This window comes from Palaemon carinicauda, chromosome 1 (genome assembly GCF_036898095.1).
Source record: "Palaemon carinicauda isolate YSFRI2023 chromosome 1, ASM3689809v2, whole genome shotgun sequence".
NCBI classification, from domain to species: Eukaryota; Metazoa; Arthropoda; class Malacostraca; order Decapoda; family Palaemonidae; genus Palaemon; species Palaemon carinicauda.
In genome coordinates, this window is record NC_090725.1 from 286,664,747 (window position 1) to 286,684,494 (window position 19,748).

A 19,748-nucleotide genomic window follows, 5' to 3' on the forward strand; every position below is an offset into this window, starting at 1 on the left:
CAACATGGAAAAATATCCCAGTCAGGATAGGTAACAAGGAAATGAATAAACTACAAGAGAAGTAATGAAGAGTTAAAGTGAAATATTTTAACACCAGTAACAACATTAAAATAGATATTTCATAAATAAACGATAAACACTCATAAAAACAAGAAGAGAAAACGATAGAATAGTTTGCCCAAATGTACCCTCAAGCAAGAGAATTCCATTCCAAGACGGTGGAAGTTCATGATACAGTAGCTATTTTGTAATCACTTAACGTTTAAAGGCCACTCATCAATGGCAAGGGACAGTGATAATGCCGTAGCTGGACAATGCCCTAGAGACTGACCCCACATACATATGATAAGCGTCCATGCTCCCTCTCCACCCCAGATAGGACCAGTGAATGCCAGACACTGGCTGCTGATGACCTTGTAGGACAGGTAGACCTATAGGCTCCCCAAAACCCCCCACAAGGAGGGCAAAGTTGCAGACACTTTAAGAAACGATCAGACACTGGCTGCTGATGACCTTGTAGGTAAACCTATAGGCTTCCCAAAACCCCCCACAAGGATGGCAGAGTTGCAGACACTTTAAGAAACGATCAGACACTGGCTGCTGATGACCTTGTAGGTAGACCTATAGGTTCCCCAAAACGCCCCACAAGGATGTCAAAGTTGCGGACACTTTAAGAAACGATCAGATACTGGCTGCTGATGACCTTGTAGGTAGACCTATAGGCTTCCCAAAACCCCCCACAAGGATGGCAAAGTTGCAGACACTTTAAGAAACGATCAGACACTGGCTGCTGATGACCTTGTAGGTAGACCTATAGGCTTCCCAAAACCCCCCACAAGGATGGCAAAGTTGCAGACACTTTAAGAAACGATCAGACACTGGCTGCTGATGACCTTGTAGGTAGACCTATAAGCTCCCCAAAACCCCCACAAGGATGGCAAAGTTGCAGACACTTTAAGAAACGACCGAGTTTGAGCGTGGCTCGATCTCCTGTCCAGCAGATCACCAGACTTCCAATCTGGGGATCGTCTTCTTGCTATCCTGTCATCCTCTGTCATTCCTCCTTTTGACATCTGCAGCTGCCCCTCTCATCTTGACAGCCATCTCAGAAAGACAATGGTCTCTTTGAAGTCATATTACAATCTGATGAGTGAAGAAGTCGCGTATTGATATTATCAGATCCACATGTCGTGCAGAAACTATGTGTAATTTATGTGCACCAAAATATTGTATGTTACTCCATGTGTCTCGTTCGGCAACTGATCTAATTTTTTTTTAATGAGACATGTTATTGCATTCAGTGACTGACAGGCCTGGAGGCCTACCTGGCGTCTGGTGAGAAAGGTGGGAAATGGTATTGCGAGCAGTGACTGACAGGCCTGGAGGCCTACCTGGCATCTGGTAAGAAAGGAGAGAAATGGTATTGCAAGCAGTGACTGACAGGCCTGGAGGCCTACCTGGCGTCTGGTAAGAAAGGAGAGAAATGGTATTGCAAGCAGTGACTGACAGGCCTGGAGGCCTACCTGGCGTCTGGCGAGAAAGGTGAGAATTGGTATTGCAAGCAGTGACTGACAGGCCCGGAGGCCTACCTGGCGTCTGGTGAGAAAGGTGAGAAATGGTATTGCAAGCAGTGACTGACAGGCCTGGAGGCCTACCTGGCGTCTGGTGAGAAATGGTATTGCAAGCAGTGACTGACAGGCCCGGAGGCCTACCTGGCGTCTGGTGAGAAAGGTGAGAAATGGTATTGCAAGCAGTGACTGACAGGCCTGGAGGCCTACCTGGCGTCTGGTGAGAAATGGTATTGCAAGCAGTGACTGACAGGCCCGGAGGCCTACCTGGCGTCTGGTGAGAAAGGTGAGAAATGGTATTGCAAGCAGTGACTGACAGGCCTGGAGGCCTACCTGGCGTCTGGTGAGAAATGGTATTGCAAGCAGTGACTGACAGGCCCGGAGGCCTACCTGGCGTCTGGTGAGAAAGGTGAGAAATGGTATTGCAAGCAGTGACTGACAGGCCTGGAGGCCTACCTGGCGTCTGGTGAGAAATGGTATTGCAAGCAGTGACTGACAGGCCCGGAGGCCTACCTGGCGTCTGGTGAGAAAGGTGAGAAATGGTATCGCAAGCAGTGACTGACAGGCCTGGAGGCCTACCTGGCGTCTGGTGAGAAAGGTGAGAAATGGTATTGCAAGCAGTGACTGACAGGCCTGGAGGCCTACCTGGCGTCTGGTGAGAAATGGTATTGCAAGCAGTGACTGACAGGCCCGGAGGCCTACCTGGCGTCTGGTGAGAAAGGTGAGAAATGGTATTGCAAGCAGTGACTGACAGGCCTGGAGGCCTACCTGGCGTCTGGTGAGAAATGGTATTGCAAGCAGTGACTGACAGGCCCGGAGGCCTACCTGGCGTCTGGTGAGAAAGGTGAGAAATGGTATCGCAAGCAGTGACTGACAGGCCTGGAGGCCTACCTGGCGTCTGGTGAGAAAGGTGAGAAATGGTATTGCAAGCAGTGACTGACAGGCCCGGAGGCCTACCTGGCGTCTGGTGAGAAAGGTGAGAAATGGTATTGCAAGCAGTGACTGACAGGCCTGGAGGCCTACCTGGCGTCTGGTGAGAAATGGTATTGCAAGCAGTGACTGACAGGCCCGGAGGCCTACCTGGCGTCTGGTGAGAAAGGTGAGAAATGGTATCGCAAGCAGTGACTGACAGGCCCGGAGGCCTACCTGGCGTCTGGTGAGAAATGGTATTGCAAGCAGTGACTGACAGGCCCGGAGGCCTACCTGGCGTCTGGTGAGAAAGGTGAGAAATGGTATCGCAAGCAGTGACTGACAGGCCTGGAGGCCTACCTGGCGTCTGGTGAGAAATGGTATTGCAAGCAGTGACTGACAGGCCCGGAGGCCTACCTGGCGTCTGGTGAGAAAGGTGAGAAATGGTATCGCAAGCAGTGACTGACAGGCCCGGAGGCCTACCTGGCGTCTGGTGAGAAATGGTATTGCAAGCAGTGACTGACAGGCCCGGAGGCCTACCTGGCGTCTGGTGAGAAAGGTGAGAAATGGTATTGCAAGCAGTGACTGACAGGCCTGGAGGCCTACCTGGCGTCTGGTGAGAAATGGTATTGCAAGCAGTGACTGACAGGCCCGGAGGCCTACCTGGCGTCTGGTGAGAAAGGTGAGAAATGGTATCGCAAGCAGTGACTGACAGGCCCGGAGGCCTACCTGGCGTCTGGTGAGAAAGGTGAGAAATGGTATCGCAAGCAGTGACTGACAGGCCTGGAGGCCTACCTGGCGTCTGGTGAGAAAGGTGAGAAATGGTATTGCAAGCAGTGACTGACAGGCCCGGAGGCCTACCTGGCGTCTGGTGAGAAAGGTGAGAAATGGTATTGCAAGCAGTGACTGACAGGCCTGGAGGCCTACCTGGCGTCTGGTGAGAAATGGTATTGCAAGCAGTGACTGACAGGCCCGGAGGCCTACCTGGCGTCTGGTGAGAAAGGTGAGAAATGGTATCGCAAGCAGTGACTGACAGGCCTGGAGGCCTACCTGGCGTCTGGTGAGAAAGGTGAGAAATGGTATTGCAAGCAGTGACTGACAGGCCTGGAGGCCTACCTGGCGTCTGGTGAGAAATGGTATTGCAAGCAGTGACTGACAGGCCCGGAGGCCTACCTGGCGTCTGGTGAGAAAGGTGAGAAATGGTATTGCAAGCAGTGACTGACAGGCCTGGAGGCCTACCTGGCGTCTGGTGAGAAATGGTATTGCAAGCAGTGACTGACAGGCCCGGAGGCCTACCTGGCGTCTGGTGAGAAAGGTGAGAAATGGTATTGCAAGCAGTGACTGACAGGCCTGGAGGCCTACCTGGCGTCTGGTGAGAAATGGTATTGCAAGCAGTGACTGACAGGCCCGGAGGCCTACCTGGCGTCTGGTGAGAAAGGTGAGAAATGGTATTGCAAGCAGTGACTGACAGGCCCGGAGGCCTACCTGGCGTCTGGTGAGAAAGGTGAGAAATGGTATCGCAAGCAGTGACTGACAGGCCCGGAGGCCTACCTGGCGTCTGGTGAGAAAGGTGAGAAATGGTATCGCAAGCAGTGACTGACAGGCCCGGAGGCCTACCTGGCGTCTGGTGAGAAAGGTGAGAAATGGTATCGCAAGCAGTGACTGACAGGCCCGGAGGCCTACCTGGCGTCTGGTGAGAAAGGTGAGAAATGGTATTGCAAGCAGTGACTGACAGGCCTGGAGGCCTACCTGGCGTCTGGTGAGAAATGGTATTGCAAGCAGTGACTGACAGGCCCGGAGGCCTACCTGGCGTCTGGTGAGAAAGGTGAGAAATGGTATCGCAAGCAGTGACTGACAGGCCTGGAGGCCTACCTGGCGTCTGGTGAGAAAGGTGAGAAATGGTATTGCAAGCAGTGACTGACAGGCCTGGAGGCCTACCTGGCGTCTGGTGAGAAATGGTATTGCAAGCAGTGACTGACAGGCCCGGAGGCCTACCTGGCGTCTGGTGAGAAAGGTGAGAAATGGTATTGCAAGCAGTGACTGACAGGCCTGGAGGCCTACCTGGCGTCTGGTGAGAAATGGTATTGCAAGCAGTGACTGACAGGCCCGGAGGCCTACCTGGCGTCTGGTGAGAAAGGTGAGAAATGGTATCGCAAGCAGTGACTGACAGGCCTGGAGGCCTACCTGGCGTCTGGTGAGAAAGGTGAGAAATGGTATTGCAAGCAGTGACTGACAGGCCCGGAGGCCTACCTGGCGTCTGGTGAGAAAGGTGAGAAATGGTATTGCAAGCAGTGACTGACAGGCCTGGAGGCCTACCTGGCGTCTGGTGAGAAATGGTATTGCAAGCAGTGACTGACAGGCCCGGAGGCCTACCTGGCGTCTGGTGAGAAAGGTGAGAAATGGTATCGCAAGCAGTGACTGACAGGCCCGGAGGCCTACCTGGCGTCTGGTGAGAAATGGTATTGCAAGCAGTGACTGACAGGCCCGGAGGCCTACCTGGCGTCTGGTGAGAAAGGTGAGAAATGGTATTGCAAGCAGTGACTGACAGGCCTGGAGGCCTACCTGGCGTCTGGTGAGAAATGGTATTGCAAGCAGTGACTGACAGGCCCGGAGGCCTACCTGGCGTCTGGTGAGAAAGGTGAGAAATGGTATCGCAAGCAGTGACTGACAGGCCCGGAGGCCTACCTGGCGTCTGGTGAGAAATGGTATTGCAAGCAGTGACTGACAGGCCCGGAGGCCTACCTGGCGTCTGGTGAGAAAGGTGAGAAATGGTATTGCAAGCAGTGACTGACAGGCCTGGAGGCCTACCTGGCGTCTGGTGAGAAATGGTATTGCAAGCAGTGACTGACAGGCCCGGAGGCCTACCTGGCGTCTGGTGAGAAAGGTGAGAAATGGTATCGCAAGCAGTGACTGACAGGCCCGGAGGCCTACCTGGCGTCTGGTGAGAAAGGTGAGAAATGGTATCGCAAGCAGTGACTGACAGGCCCGGAGGCCTACCTGGCGTCTGGTGAGAAAGGTGAGAAATGGTATCGCAAGCAGTGACTGACAGGCCCGGAGGCCTACCTGGCGTCTGGTGAGAAAGGTGAGAAATGGTATTGCAAGCAGTGACTGACAGGCCTGGAGGCCTACCTGGCGTCTGGTGAGAAATGGTATTGCAAGCAGTGACTGACAGGCCCGGAGGCCTACCTGGCGTCTGGTGAGAAAGGTGAGAAATGGTATCGCAAGCAGTGACTGACAGGCCTGGAGGCCTACCTGGCGTCTGGTGAGAAAGGTGAGAAATGGTATTGCAAGCAGTGACTGACAGGCCTGGAGGCCTACCTGGCGTCTGGTGAGAAATGGTATTGCAAGCAGTGACTGACAGGCCCGGAGGCCTACCTGGCGTCTGGTGAGAAAGGTGAGAAATGGTATTGCAAGCAGTGACTGACAGGCCTGGAGGCCTACCTGGCGTCTGGTGAGAAATGGTATTGCAAGCAGTGACTGACAGGCCCGGAGGCCTACCTGGCGTCTGGTGAGAAAGGTGAGAAATGGTATTGCAAGCAGTGACTGACAGGCCTGGAGGCCTACCTGGCGTCTGGTGAGAAATGGTATTGCAAGCAGTGACTGACAGGCCCGGAGGCCTACCTGGCGTCTGGTGAGAAAGGTGAGAAATGGTATTGCAAGCAGTGACTGACAGGCCTGGAGGCCTACCTGGCGTCTGGTGAGAAATGGTATTGCAAGCAGTGACTGACAGGCCCGGAGGCCTACCTGGCGTCTGGTGAGAAAGGTGAGAAATGGTATTGCAAGCAGTGACTGACAGGCCTGGAGGCCTACCTGGCGTCTGGTGAGAAATGGTATTGCAAGCAGTGACTGACAGGCCCGGAGGCCTACCTGGCGTCTGGTGAGAAAGGTGAGAAATGGTATCGCAAGCAGTGACTGACAGGCCTGGAGGCCTACCTGGCGTCTGGTGAGAAAGGTGAGAAATGGTATTGCAAGCAGTGACTGACAGGCCTGGAGGCCTACCTGGCGTCTGGTGAGAAATGGTATTGCAAGCAGTGACTGACAGGCCCGGAGGCCTACCTGGCGTCTGGTGAGAAAGGTGAGAAATGGTATTGCAAGCAGTGACTGACAGGCCTGGAGGCCTACCTGGCGTCTGGTGAGAAATGGTATTGCAAGCAGTGACTGACAGGCCCGGAGGCCTACCTGGCGTCTGGTGAGAAAGGTGAGAAATGGTATTGCAAGCAGTGACTGACAGGCCTGGAGGCCTACCTGGCGTCTGGTGAGAAATGGTATTGCAAGCAGTGACTGACAGGCCCGGAGGCCTACCTGGCGTCTGGTGAGAAAGGTGAGAAATGGTATTGCAAGCAGTGACTGACAGGCCTGGAGGCCTACCTGGCGTCTGGTGAGAAATGGTATTGCAAGCAGTGACTGACAGGCCCGGAGGCCTACCTGGCGTCTGGTGAGAAAGGTGAGAAATGGTATTGCAAGCAGTGACTGACAGGCCTGGAGGCCTACCTGGCGTCTGGTGAGAAATGGTATTGCAAGCAGTGACTGACAGGCCCGGAGGCCTACCTGGCGTCTGGTGAGAAAGGTGAGAAATGGTATTGCAAGCAGTGACTGACAGGCCTGGAGGCCTACCTGGCGTCTGGTGAGAAATAGTATTGCAAGCAGTGACTGACAGGCCCGGAGGCCTACCTGGCGTCTGGTGAGAAAGGTGAGAAATGGTATTGCAAGCAGTGACTGACAGGCCTGGAGGCCTACCTGGCGTCTGGTGAGAAATGGTATTGCAAGCAGTGACTGACAGGCCCGGAGGCCTACCTGGCGTCTGGTGAGAAAGGTGAGAAATGGTATTGCAAGCAGTGACTGACAGGCCTGGAGGCCTACCTGGCGTCTGGTGAGAAAGGTGAGAAATAGTATTGCAAGCAGTGACTGACAGGCCCGGAGGCCTACCTGGCGTCTGGTGAGAAAGGTGAGAAATGGTATTGCAAGCAGTGACTGACAGGCCTGGAGGCCTACCTTGCGTCTGGTGAGAAAGGTGAGAAATGGTATTGCAAGCAGTGACTGACAGGCCTGGAGGCCTACCTGGCGTCTGGTGAGAAATGGTATTGCAAGCAGTGACTGACAGGCCTGGAGGCCTACCTGGCGTCTGGTGAGAAAGGTGAGAAATGGTATTGCAAGCAGTGACTGACAGGCCTGGAGGCCTACCTGGCGTCTGGTGAGAAAGGTGAGAAATGGCATTGCAAGCAGTGACCGACAGGCCCGGAGGCCTACCTGGCGTCTGGTGAGAAAGGTGAGAAATGGCATTGCAAGCAGTGACCGACAGGCCCGGAGGCCTACCTGGCGTCTGGTGAGAAAGGTGAAAAATGGTATTGCAAGCAGTGACACATTTATTGAGCATAAGCTGCATGCACAAAAATTCTCTATACTCAAATTTCTTAGAATTTAAAAATTCCGACCATATCTTGGCATTCCCTTGCAATACAGGATTAATAGAGTATTCTATTACTCCTCCTTGCCATGAAGCCCCCAAGCACACTGCCCCCACTGCAAAGTGGATCTCTCTGTGCCACCTTTGTTGTATAAGTCCCTAAGTAGGATACTCGTGTCTATGATGAGTGACAGGGTAATGTCTCCTATCATGCGAGTCAGACCTCAATCCAGCTTAAAAATAGAGGAAGATGGTGGCAATGCCTTTGAAAAGAAAAGGCAACCTTACTAAAACACAAAATGTTTGTGCAAAATCCGGGAAAAATAATTCGTTTACCATAAACCGAAAATAATTGAATGCATCATGAAAAAAATCACCAAACATAAGGATAATTGTTTTTGCCATATGCCAAAAAAAAAAAAATATCCTACTGATAATTGTTTAAACATATACATATAATATCTTTGTACAATAATTATCAAGTATTTGTTATCACCACATAAAAATAATATTTGTATCATATACAATTTCTTATTTATGAGAAATATTCTCTCTCTCTCTCTCTCTCTCTCTCTCTCTCTCTCTCTCTCTCTCTCTCTCTCTCTCTCTCTCTCTCTCTCTCTCTCTCTCTTATTATTTTTAATCTTAAATGTTTATTAAGTATATTCTCTCTCTCTCTCTCTCTCTCTCTCTCTCTCTCTCTCTCTCTCTCTCTCTCTCTCTCTCTCTCTCTCTACGATGATGAAAATGGTTAAGAAAATATGGCAACTACTCAAATATATTCCAAGTCTTAAGCTTTGTAGTCGGACAACAGTCATAATTAGAGATGCATTAAATATGCTGTCCGTTTTATATGAGGTTTCCATCTCCATCGTGAGGCTCAATACTACGCAGTACTCTAGAAGTTTTATTCCAGCTGTGACCAAGTTGTGGAATGATCTTCCTAATCGGGTAGTTGAATCAGTAGAACTTCAACAGTTCAAAGTTGGAGCAAATGTTTTTATGTTGACCAGGGTGACATGAGTCTTTTTATAGTTTATATATGACATATCTGTTTTTGACGTTGTTAATAGTTTATATATGACATATCTGTTTTTGACGTTGTTAATAGTTTATATATGACATATCTGTTTTGATGTGTTGCTGTTTTAGAATGATTTATTGTTAACTTGTTCTCTTCATTTGTTTATTTCCTTATTTCCTTTACTCACTGGGCTATTTTTCCCTGTTGGAGCCCTTGGGCTTATAACATCTTGCTTTTCCAACTAGGGTTGTAGCTTGGATAGTAATAATAATAATAATAATAATAATAATAATAATAATAATAATAATAAAAGTGTCCTCTTACCCAGGGGTTCCTTCGACTCTCCTCGCCACACATTTAATGAAGTAGCTACTGAAGGACTCCCCACGAAATCCTGAAATTAAAGAAGGATATAATCTGTTTGTTGGAATTTCAGCAAACAACGAAAATAAAAGTATTAAATAGATGAAAACCTCGAGAGAGAGAGAGAGAGAGAGAGAGAGAGAGAGAGAGAGAGAGAGAGAGAGAGAGAGAGAGAGAGAGAGAGAGAGAGACTTTTAACACACTCACCAGTATGTCAGAAACATTCAGACAAAAAAACATGATGTCAGATATCATAGCTGAACAAACAGACCTAGATCTTTCCTTTCAAAATTATCTTCTAATACAATATCGAAGATACTGCCCTTATCGACATATTACAATGTTTGTATTTGCGCAAGGGGAAATAGAAAGGAAGGATATTAGCGTACATTACTTTACTTTAAGGGCTGTTTTCCCTATCTTCTTCTTTCTTCTTTCTCTACATCTTTTCCCACTTCTATGTGGGGTCGATGTTTCTGGTTAGCTTTCTCCATTCACCTCTGTCCCACACCTCATCACCGGTTAATCCCTTTGATCGAAGGTCATCCTTGATACAGTCCACCCACCTTCGCTTTGGTCTCCCTCTCCTTCTCGTTCCTTGTACCTCCATTTCCATCACTCTCCTCCCAATATACTGTTCATCTCTTCTCATGACATGACCATACTACCTCAGTCTACTTTCTTGGATCTTTCTCCTTCCAATGTACTGTTCATCTCTTCTCATGACATGACCATACCACCTCAGTTTACTTTCTTGGATTTTATGTGATAGTTCTCTAACTCCTGTGGTACCCCTATACCTCATTCCGTATCTTATCTCTTCTTGTCACCCCACACATCCATGGTCAGTGAGTATATTATTATTATTATTATTATTATTACTATCCAAGCTACAACCCTAGTTGGAAAAGCAAGATGCTATAAGACCAGGGGCTCCAACAGGGAAAAATAGCCCAGTGAAGAAAGGAAATAAGGAAATAAATAAATGAAGAGAACAAATTAACAATAAATCATTCTAAAAAATGTAACAACGTCAAAACAGACATGTCATATATAAACTATTAACAACATCAAAAACAGATATGTCATAAATAAACTATAAAAAGACTCAAGTCCGCCTGATCAACAAAAAAGCATTTGCTCCAACTTTGAAATTTTGAAGTTCTACTGATTCAACTACCCGATTAGGAAGATCATTCCACAACTTGGTAAACAGCTGGAATAAAACTTCCAGAGTACATACATATGATAAGCGTCCATGCTCCCTCTCCACCCCAGATAAGACCAGTGAATGCCAGACACTGGCTGCTGATGACCTTGTAGGTAGACCTATAGGCTTTCCAAAACCCCCCACAAGGATGAATAATAATATCATGAACAATAGCAATAAGACTCCTAGAGTACATACATATGATAAGCGTCCATGCTCCCTCTCCACCCCCAGATAAGACCAGTGAATGCCAGACACTGGCTGCTGATGACCTTGTAGGTAGACCTATAGGCTCCCCAAAAACCCCCAAAAGAATGAATAATAATGTCATGAACAATAGCAATAAGACTCCTAGAGTACATACATATGATAAGCGTCCATGCTCCCTCTCCACCCCCAGATAAGACCAGTGAATGCCAGACACTGGCTGCTGATGACCTTGTAGGTAGACCTATAGGCTCCCCAAAACCCCCCACAAGGATGAATAATATCATGAATAATAGCAATAAGACTCCAAATTGGAGTTGGAGGAATAAATACCTCAATAAGTGTTGTCAGGTTGTAGTCTTCAAACGGCTGGTCAAAGGCGTAGGCTTGGCAGGTGGTCCTCCCTAAAAGCGACCTGTGAGTAGAAACAGAATTCATTAGATGAAGATTCATCTCCAGAAGACTGTGAAATTATTATTAATATTATTATTATTATCATTATTATTATTATTATTATTATTGTTGTTGTTGTTATTATTATTGTTATTATTGTTGTTATTATTGTTATTATTGTTGTTATTATTGTTGTTATTGTTGTTATTGTTGTCATTATCATTATTATTATTATTATTATTGTTGTTGTTGTTGATGTTTTTGTTGTTATTATTATCATGAATGGTTAACCTACAACCCTAGTTGGAAGAGCAAGATGCTATAAGACCAGGGGGCTCCAACAGGGAAGAATAGCCCTGTGAGTAAAGGAAATAAGGAAAAAATAAAATATTTTAAGCGAGTAACAACAATGAAATAAATATCTATATAAACTATAAAACTTTAACAAAACAATATGAAGAGAAATGCGATAGAATAGTGTGACCGGGTGTATCCTCAGACAAGAGAACTCTAACCCAAGACAGTGGAAGACCATGGCACAGAGACTATGGCTCTACTTAAGACTAGAGAACAATGGTTTGATTTTGGAGTGTTCTTCTCCTAGAAGAGCTGCTGATCATAGCTAAAGAGTCTCTTCTACCCTTACTAAGAGGAAAGTAGCCACTGAACAATTACAGTGCAGTAAACCCATTGAGAGAAGAATTGTTTGGTAATCTCAGTATTATCAGGTGTATGAGGACAGAGAAGAATCTGTAAATAATAGGCCAGAATGTTCGGTGTGTGTGTATGTAGGCAAATGGAAAATGAACCGTAACCAGTAAGAAGGGTCCAATGTAGTCGTTTCTGGCCAGTCAAAAGATCCCATAACTCTCTAGCGGTAGTTAAGACTCAAAACGATGACCAAGTCTTGGAGTGATCTTCCTAATCAGGTAGCTGAATCGGTGTAACTTCAAAATTTCAAACTTGCAGCAAATGTTTTGTATGTTTAATAGGCTGATATACGTCTCTCTTTGCAACTTATTTATGAAAGATCTATTTGAATGTTGTTACTGTTATTTTAATTGTTCATTACTTCGCTTGTAGTTTATTTACGTCTTTATTTCCATTTTTCCGCTGGGATATTTTTCCCTGTTGGAGCCCCTGGACTTATAGCATCCTGCTTCTCCAAATACGGTTGTAGCTTAGCTAATAATAATAATAATAATAATAATAATAATAATAATAATAATAATAATAATAATAATAATAATAATAATTAAGAATGCCTTGCTTGAAGAGCAAACATTTTATTTTTCCTCATTTCTTTTCCTCACTGGGCTAATTTTCCTGTTGGAGCCCCTAGACTTAAAGCATCCTGCTTTTCCAAATACGGTTGTAGCTTAGCAAATAATAATAATAATAATAATAATAATAATAATAATAATAATAATAATAACAATAATAATAATTAAGAATGCCTTGCTTGAAGAACAAGACTCGGATGAGATCTGCCGTTAAAGGGTATCTGGGACACTGGTACTATGTCTTCATGGTTATTCAATATCTTTATGGATAGAATTACATAATTAAAAGGATAGATATTATGAATACAACACTAGTTATTAAGAAAAGCTACCCTAAATAGAGTAACAAATTTAAGTAGATGAAGAAAAGCGGCAATTTGGATACATACTCGTACATTGAGAAGGCTTAAACAGGAGAAAATTGAAAACGTCGCGAGAGAAAGTTATTAGGGATGATAGAAGAATGAAAGAGATTAATTTGTAATGGGCCTAAATATCTACTCTATATGATAAAGGGCTGGAGTCTGTTTATATATATATATATATATATATATATATATATATATATATATATATATATATATATATATATATATATATGATTTCTGGTCGCACTCAGTGGCATTGCCAGACGTTTAACTACACAGTCTCTCCCCATTCCTCGTGTAGGGGTGAAAGTGAGTGGTCATACCCTGAGAAAGAGGGAGGGGATGGGAAGAGTTGAATCTGTGTGTTTGTGCGTGTATACGTATATGCATATCTATCTGAATATTCAGCCGTCATTTTGACAGGTTGCATATACTAGTATATATACAGTATATATATATATATATATATATATATATATATTATATATATATATATATATATATATATATATATATATATATATATATATATATTTGTGTGTGTGTGTGTGTGTGTGTGTGTGTGTTACTACCAGCATCATTATAATTAGACTAAGGGGAGGATACTACCTTATTCAGTAAATATAACGTTGATTTTTCTACTTTCGTTCGTTTATACAGGCATTTTCATAGTAGGCATAAGTTTGCCTGCCTACATACTATATCCACAGAGAGAGAGAGAGAGAGAGAGAGAGAGAGAGAGAGAGAGAGAGAGAGAGAGAGAGAGAGAGAGAGAGAGAGAGAGAGAGAGAGAGAGACTAGTCACTTTATCATATCTTTTGATCTTCTCAAGGTCTTACTCACCACTTCCTCAGAAGCTCTTTAACTGAACGGTCTTCGTGAACAACAAACTTTTTCTTCGCCAAATGCGTGAACGTAAAAGGCATTTTGTCCTCGACTTAGAGGCCTCGAAGCCTTTTCACAAGATGTCCGCGTCCTCCGTTACCATGACAACGGTGGACATCGATTTCCTATTTTCTATTTCTTTGAAGTTTTTTTTTTTTCTTTTTTTACCATGATGCTTATGATGATAAAATTCCTCATATTTTATTCGTTATTTATTAGAACATATTGGAGTTCTCCTGCGAGATCAATGTGTTTTTATATGAAACAGCAAGCGAGCGGAGGATCTTTAAACTCATCATAGAGATTTATATACTAGACACTAACAACGCTTCTGGTAGGGAATAAAGATCAAGTATAGAATAGCTCATTATATGTATGTATATATATATATATATATATATATATATATATATATATATATATATATATATATATATATATATATATATATATATACGTATATATATATATATATACGTATATATATATATATATATATATATATATATATATATATATATATATATATACGCATATATATATATATATATATATATATATATATATATATATATATATATATATATATATATATATATATATATATATATACATATATATATATATATATATATATATATATATATATATATATATATATATATATATATATATATATATATATATATATTATATACGTATATATATACGTATATATATATATATATATATATATATATATATATATATATATATATATATATGTATATATATATATATATATATATATATATATATATATATATATATATATATATATATATTTATATATATATATATATATATATATATATATATATATACTTGTTCTTCATCAAATTCTTTCTTCCATTTCCTATATATTTCTAAACCTCTAGACTTGCTTTGTTTTTTTTACGTTTTATTTGCATTTTTTGTCAGAATCCCATTCTATTGTTTTGGCTTTCATTTCTACCTTCCTCATTCTTCTCATTTGCCTTATATCTTTGTTGACTGTTTCCACCATCTCCCTTCTTTCTCTTGTATATGTCAAGGATTATTCTTTCATATATATCTTTTCTTTCCCTTTCAAGGTACACTGTTAAAAGTTTACATTAATGACGGTAAAATCCTGGAATAAATGCTGTCAGGCATTTACCATTTTTAAAACGGATATCATGACGTAAAGGAGTGATATTATCGTCACCAACACGTTAAGAGATTATTATAAAGTAGGGTAAAAATTACGGGCGCCTGTATTTTACTGTAATACGTCTGAGAGCAGTATATTTTTAAGGAGAATTTTCGATTAAAACTACTTTTTTTAACATTGTAGCCTACTGTTAATGTAATTCACCTTCCCAACTTTCACCCTTGGTTTCAAATAAGATACATTTATCTCTCTCCGTTGGTCTACTATTAGCTTAGTTGTACCCCCATTTTCTATACTTGCGTAGCTTCCCTATTCCAGTCTCTCCTAAGTTCATTATATTTAATCCATACAAAATTAAAGACAATACAATACGTTTTCAAATAAGTTTTTCTTATTAGCAATATATTACAGTTTTTTTATTTGTATATATTTGATTTGCTAGTTTTGGGGCTTTTACATAATCTTTTTTTCTTTCTTTTTTTTTTTGTTACAGTACTTAATATTTTTCCTATGTACCCCATTTTCTATACTTTTGTAGCTTCCCTATTCCAGTTCATTATATTTAATCCATACAAAATTGAAGACAATTCAATACTTTTCCAAAAACTTTTTTTCTTATTAGCAATATATTGCACCTTTTTTTCTTTAATCGTATATGATAGATTTGCTAGTTTTTGGCCTTTTTCATTATTTTTTCTTTCGTTTGAATATGTTCCTCTTGGTAAATTTTTATTTTATACTGCTTTGATTCCTTCTTTGTGATTTGGCTTATCATTCATATGACATACATACATATACCAAGGCACTTCCCCCAATTTTGGGGAGTAGCCGACATCAACAAAGAAACAAAAACAAAAAGGGGACCTCTACTCTCTACGTTCCTCCAGCCTAACAAGGAACTCAACCGAGTTCAGCTGGTACTGCTAGGGTGCCACAGCCCACCCTCCCCCGTTATCCACCACAGATGAAGCTTCATAATGCTGAATCCCCTACTGCTGCTACCTCCGCGGTCATCTAAGGCATCGGAGGCAGCAGCAGGGCCTACCGAAACTGTGTAGCAAAAGGATTTTTTTTATTTCTAATCCATTTATACTATTAGCTGAATATTGCAGTTTGCAGTTTTTAAGTTTCCGGTACTTCCAAGGCATCATCTGGAAAGAATATTGATCCTATGTCTACTATATTATTTTTAAACCCCTTTTCTTTCTCTTCTATTTCAACTCGAGCAGTTATGTTTAATCTGTGCTCCCATGTTTTTATGCTACTATAGTCCATTTCTTTTAGCGAGGCATATTTGCACCGACCCGCAGCGGTGCCCTTTTAGCTCGTAAAAGTTTCCTGATCGCTGATTGGTTGGACGAGATAATTCTAACCAATCAGCGATCAGGAAACTTTTCCGAGCTAAAAGGGCACCGCTGCGAGTCGGTGCAAATCTGCATCGCTAATTGCACCAACTCGCAGCTGTGCCCTTTTAGCTCGGAAAAGTTTCCTGATCGCTGATTGGTTGGACGAGATGATTCTAACCAATCAGCGATCAGGAAACTTTTCCGAGCTAAAAGGGCACCGCTGCGAGTCGGTGCAAATCTGCCTCGATTAAAGAAATGGACTATAGTAATTTTCATTTCTTGCTCTTTACCTTCCATTAAGTCAAACATTGTTGTAACTCCCTGGTAAATGCAAACATTTACATTCAAAATTTTCGTGATTATTCCGTATTTCAAAAATTGATTCAATACCTTCATTTTCACAGAGTAGAAATTTTTACCAAAATTTGTAGGCCTAGCAGTTACTACAAGGCGTTGCTTATTCCTGTTTTACGTATTGACACTTCAGCCCTGTGGGATAAAGATGTTATCTTCTGTTTTACTGTAAGGACAGTGAGACAAGCGTCACCAAGATCAACTGATACTTTATTCAAATGTGCATGGGAGTATATTACAAGGTGCGGACGGAAAGGTAGGATGACGCTGGCGCCAAATCAGATTGAATTGCCCGCCAAAATATAGGTGTTTTATTACACTTACAAATATACGAATTATGAGTTAACAGAAACATGTAATGAAATAATACATATGTCAAAATGTAGCTCTGATAGTGCGGAATACATATACATGGGAAACCACGGTGTGGCGAAAGGAGAATTCAAATAAATAAACAGTTTGTTGATTTTCTGGACGACGAAAGGAGCGGTGTCCTTACATTACCATCTCTTGTAAATTCAGCTTAGAATCCATTATCATCTATTCTCTTGTAATTTTCAAATTAATCTTTCATCATCTTCATGAATATTTTACACAAGATATTTTGGTAGGTCGGCCAAGACACCAAGCCATCCGTTGAGATACTATCGCTTAGAGAAATTTTGGGTCCTTAAACTAGTCGTTACGAATCATTTCTCTTTGTCTATACATAGCCTATACATAATAGTCTGGCATAACCTTCACACATTCTCTTATTTCCTCACACACCTAAAATCACTTAGGTTTTCTAAATTTCTTCTTCATTCATAAGATTAACTACTGCAATACAATTGCTCAGTGACTACTTTTCTCTTGTTAATGGCAAAAGAGACTCTTTTAGCTATGGCAAGCAGCTCTTCTATGAGAAGGACACTGAAATCAAACTATTGTTCTCTAGCTTCCAGTAATGCCATAGCCTATGTAGGCTACAATGATCTTCCACTGTCTTGGATTATAGTTTTCTTGCTTGAGGGTACACTCAGACACATCATTCTATGTTCCTGCATTCCCTCTCCCCACTGAGCTATTTTCCCTGTTGGAGCCCTTGAGCTTATAGTATCCTGCTTTTCCAACTAAGGTTGTAGCTAATAATAATAATAAAAGTAGTAGTAGTAGTAGTAGTAGTAGTAGTAGTAGTAGTAATAAAAATAATAATATCAAGTCTATTGATCTTAGATCATTTGCAATTGGTCCTTTAATTTTCGATCAATTTTGTCCTTTCTTTAATTTGTTTAGTTTTTTTCTACAACTCTTTATTCTTGTCTCTTTTTAATTCGTTATTTTTTCATATATTAATTTCCTACTTTGCTAATTCTTGTACTGCTCTCCTCTTTGATCATATTTATCAAGTAGTATTTCTTTAAAAAGCGTCTTGTTAAGTTTTTTTTTTCTTTATAGCTATTTTCTTTCCTCTATTCACATTATTTAATCGTACCTTCCTCAAATATTTTCACCTTATGTACTTTGAGTAATTTATTGGCTACTTCTTTTACTAACGTAATTTCCTTTTATTATAATTATTCACTTCATCTGTTCTGCAGTAATTTAATTCATTTCTTCCTATCTTTATTTGTGGATGTGTTTTGTTCTGTTCTATCTTGTATCTTAAGTTCTATGCTGATAAGATTATTGTCAAGGAAATCAACGGTTGATTTTATCATTATCTGGTATAACTTCGTAGCTTTTAAATGTTGTTGTTGTTGTTGTTGGGCACCTCCTTGGTTTTCTTCTTTATTCTAATTTTTTTTCTTATCTCCTTTTTTCTACATTTGATAGATATATTCTTTTCTTTTCTCTATTCCTTCTTTCTTGAACAGCACATTTCCTATGCCTAAATGTTTTGATTATATAGTATTGCATTTAACGTGGTTGGGGCAATCTTAAGTCATAACCAAAATAAGCAAATAATAAAACTTATTTATTGAGTATAAGAAAATTACCTTTCTTAAGATAAGATATATTGTTAGAGGAAAAGAACAGTAAATATAATTTCGTAGCTCTTAAATGATCATAGTATTTGCGTGGTTGGGGCATTTTTTTATCAATAATAAAAAGTTTTGATCTAGTAGTGAAGATATGAAGACAATTCTAGGTCAAAATAAAAAAAAATAAAAAGGTTTATTTCTTGAATATAAGAAAAGTACAGATGACTTTTTTTTAAGATAAGATATATAATAAAAAGTTTTGCTCTAGTAGTGAAGATATGAAGACAATTTTAGGTCAAAATAGAAAATAAAAAAGGCTTATTTCTTGAATATAAGACAAGTACAGATGACTTTTTTTTAAAGATGAGATATAGTGTAAAATAAAAAAAAAAATAAAAAAGGCTTATTTCTTGAATATAAGAAAAGTACAGATGACTTTTCTTAAAGATAAGATATAGTGTAAAATAAAAAAAAAATAAAAAAGGCTTATTTCTTGAATATAAGAAAAGTACAGATGACTTTTTTTAAAGATAAGATATAGTGTAAAATAAAAAAGGCTTATTTCTTGAATATAAGAAAAGTACAGATGACTTTTTTTAAAGATAAGATATAGTGTAAAATAAAAAAAAATAAAAAAGGCATATTTCTTGAATATAAGAAAAGTACAGATGACTTTTTTTTAAAGATAAGATATAGTGTAAAACAAAAAAAAATAAAAAAGGCATATTTCTTGAATATAAGAAAAGTACAGATGACTTTTTTTTAAGATAAGATATATTTAAATGATCATAGTATTATATTTGCATGGTTGGGGCAGTTTTTTATCAATAATAATTTTTTATCTAGTAGTGAAGATATGAAGACAATTTTAGATCAAAATAAAAAATAAAAAAGGCTTATTTCTTGAATATAAGAAAAATACAGATGATTTTTTTTAAAGATATATTTAAATGATCATAGTATTATATTTGTGTGGTTGGGGCATTTTTTTTATCAATAATAAAAAGTTTTGCTCTAGTAGTGAAGATATGAAGACAATTTTAGGTCAAAATAAAAAATAAAAAGGCTTATTTCTTGAATATAAAACAAGTAAAGATGATTTTTTTTTAAGATAAGATATATTGATAAAGAAATAGATTAGTAATGAACGAAACCACTTGTTTGTTTACAAACTACAACAGGGTTGCCATGCGTACGATAATTATCGTACGTGTACGATTATTTTGGCTCCGGTACGATGTACGATACATACCTAAGGTATAAACAATGTAGGTGTGTGTGGTACAGTGTGGGTTTAAT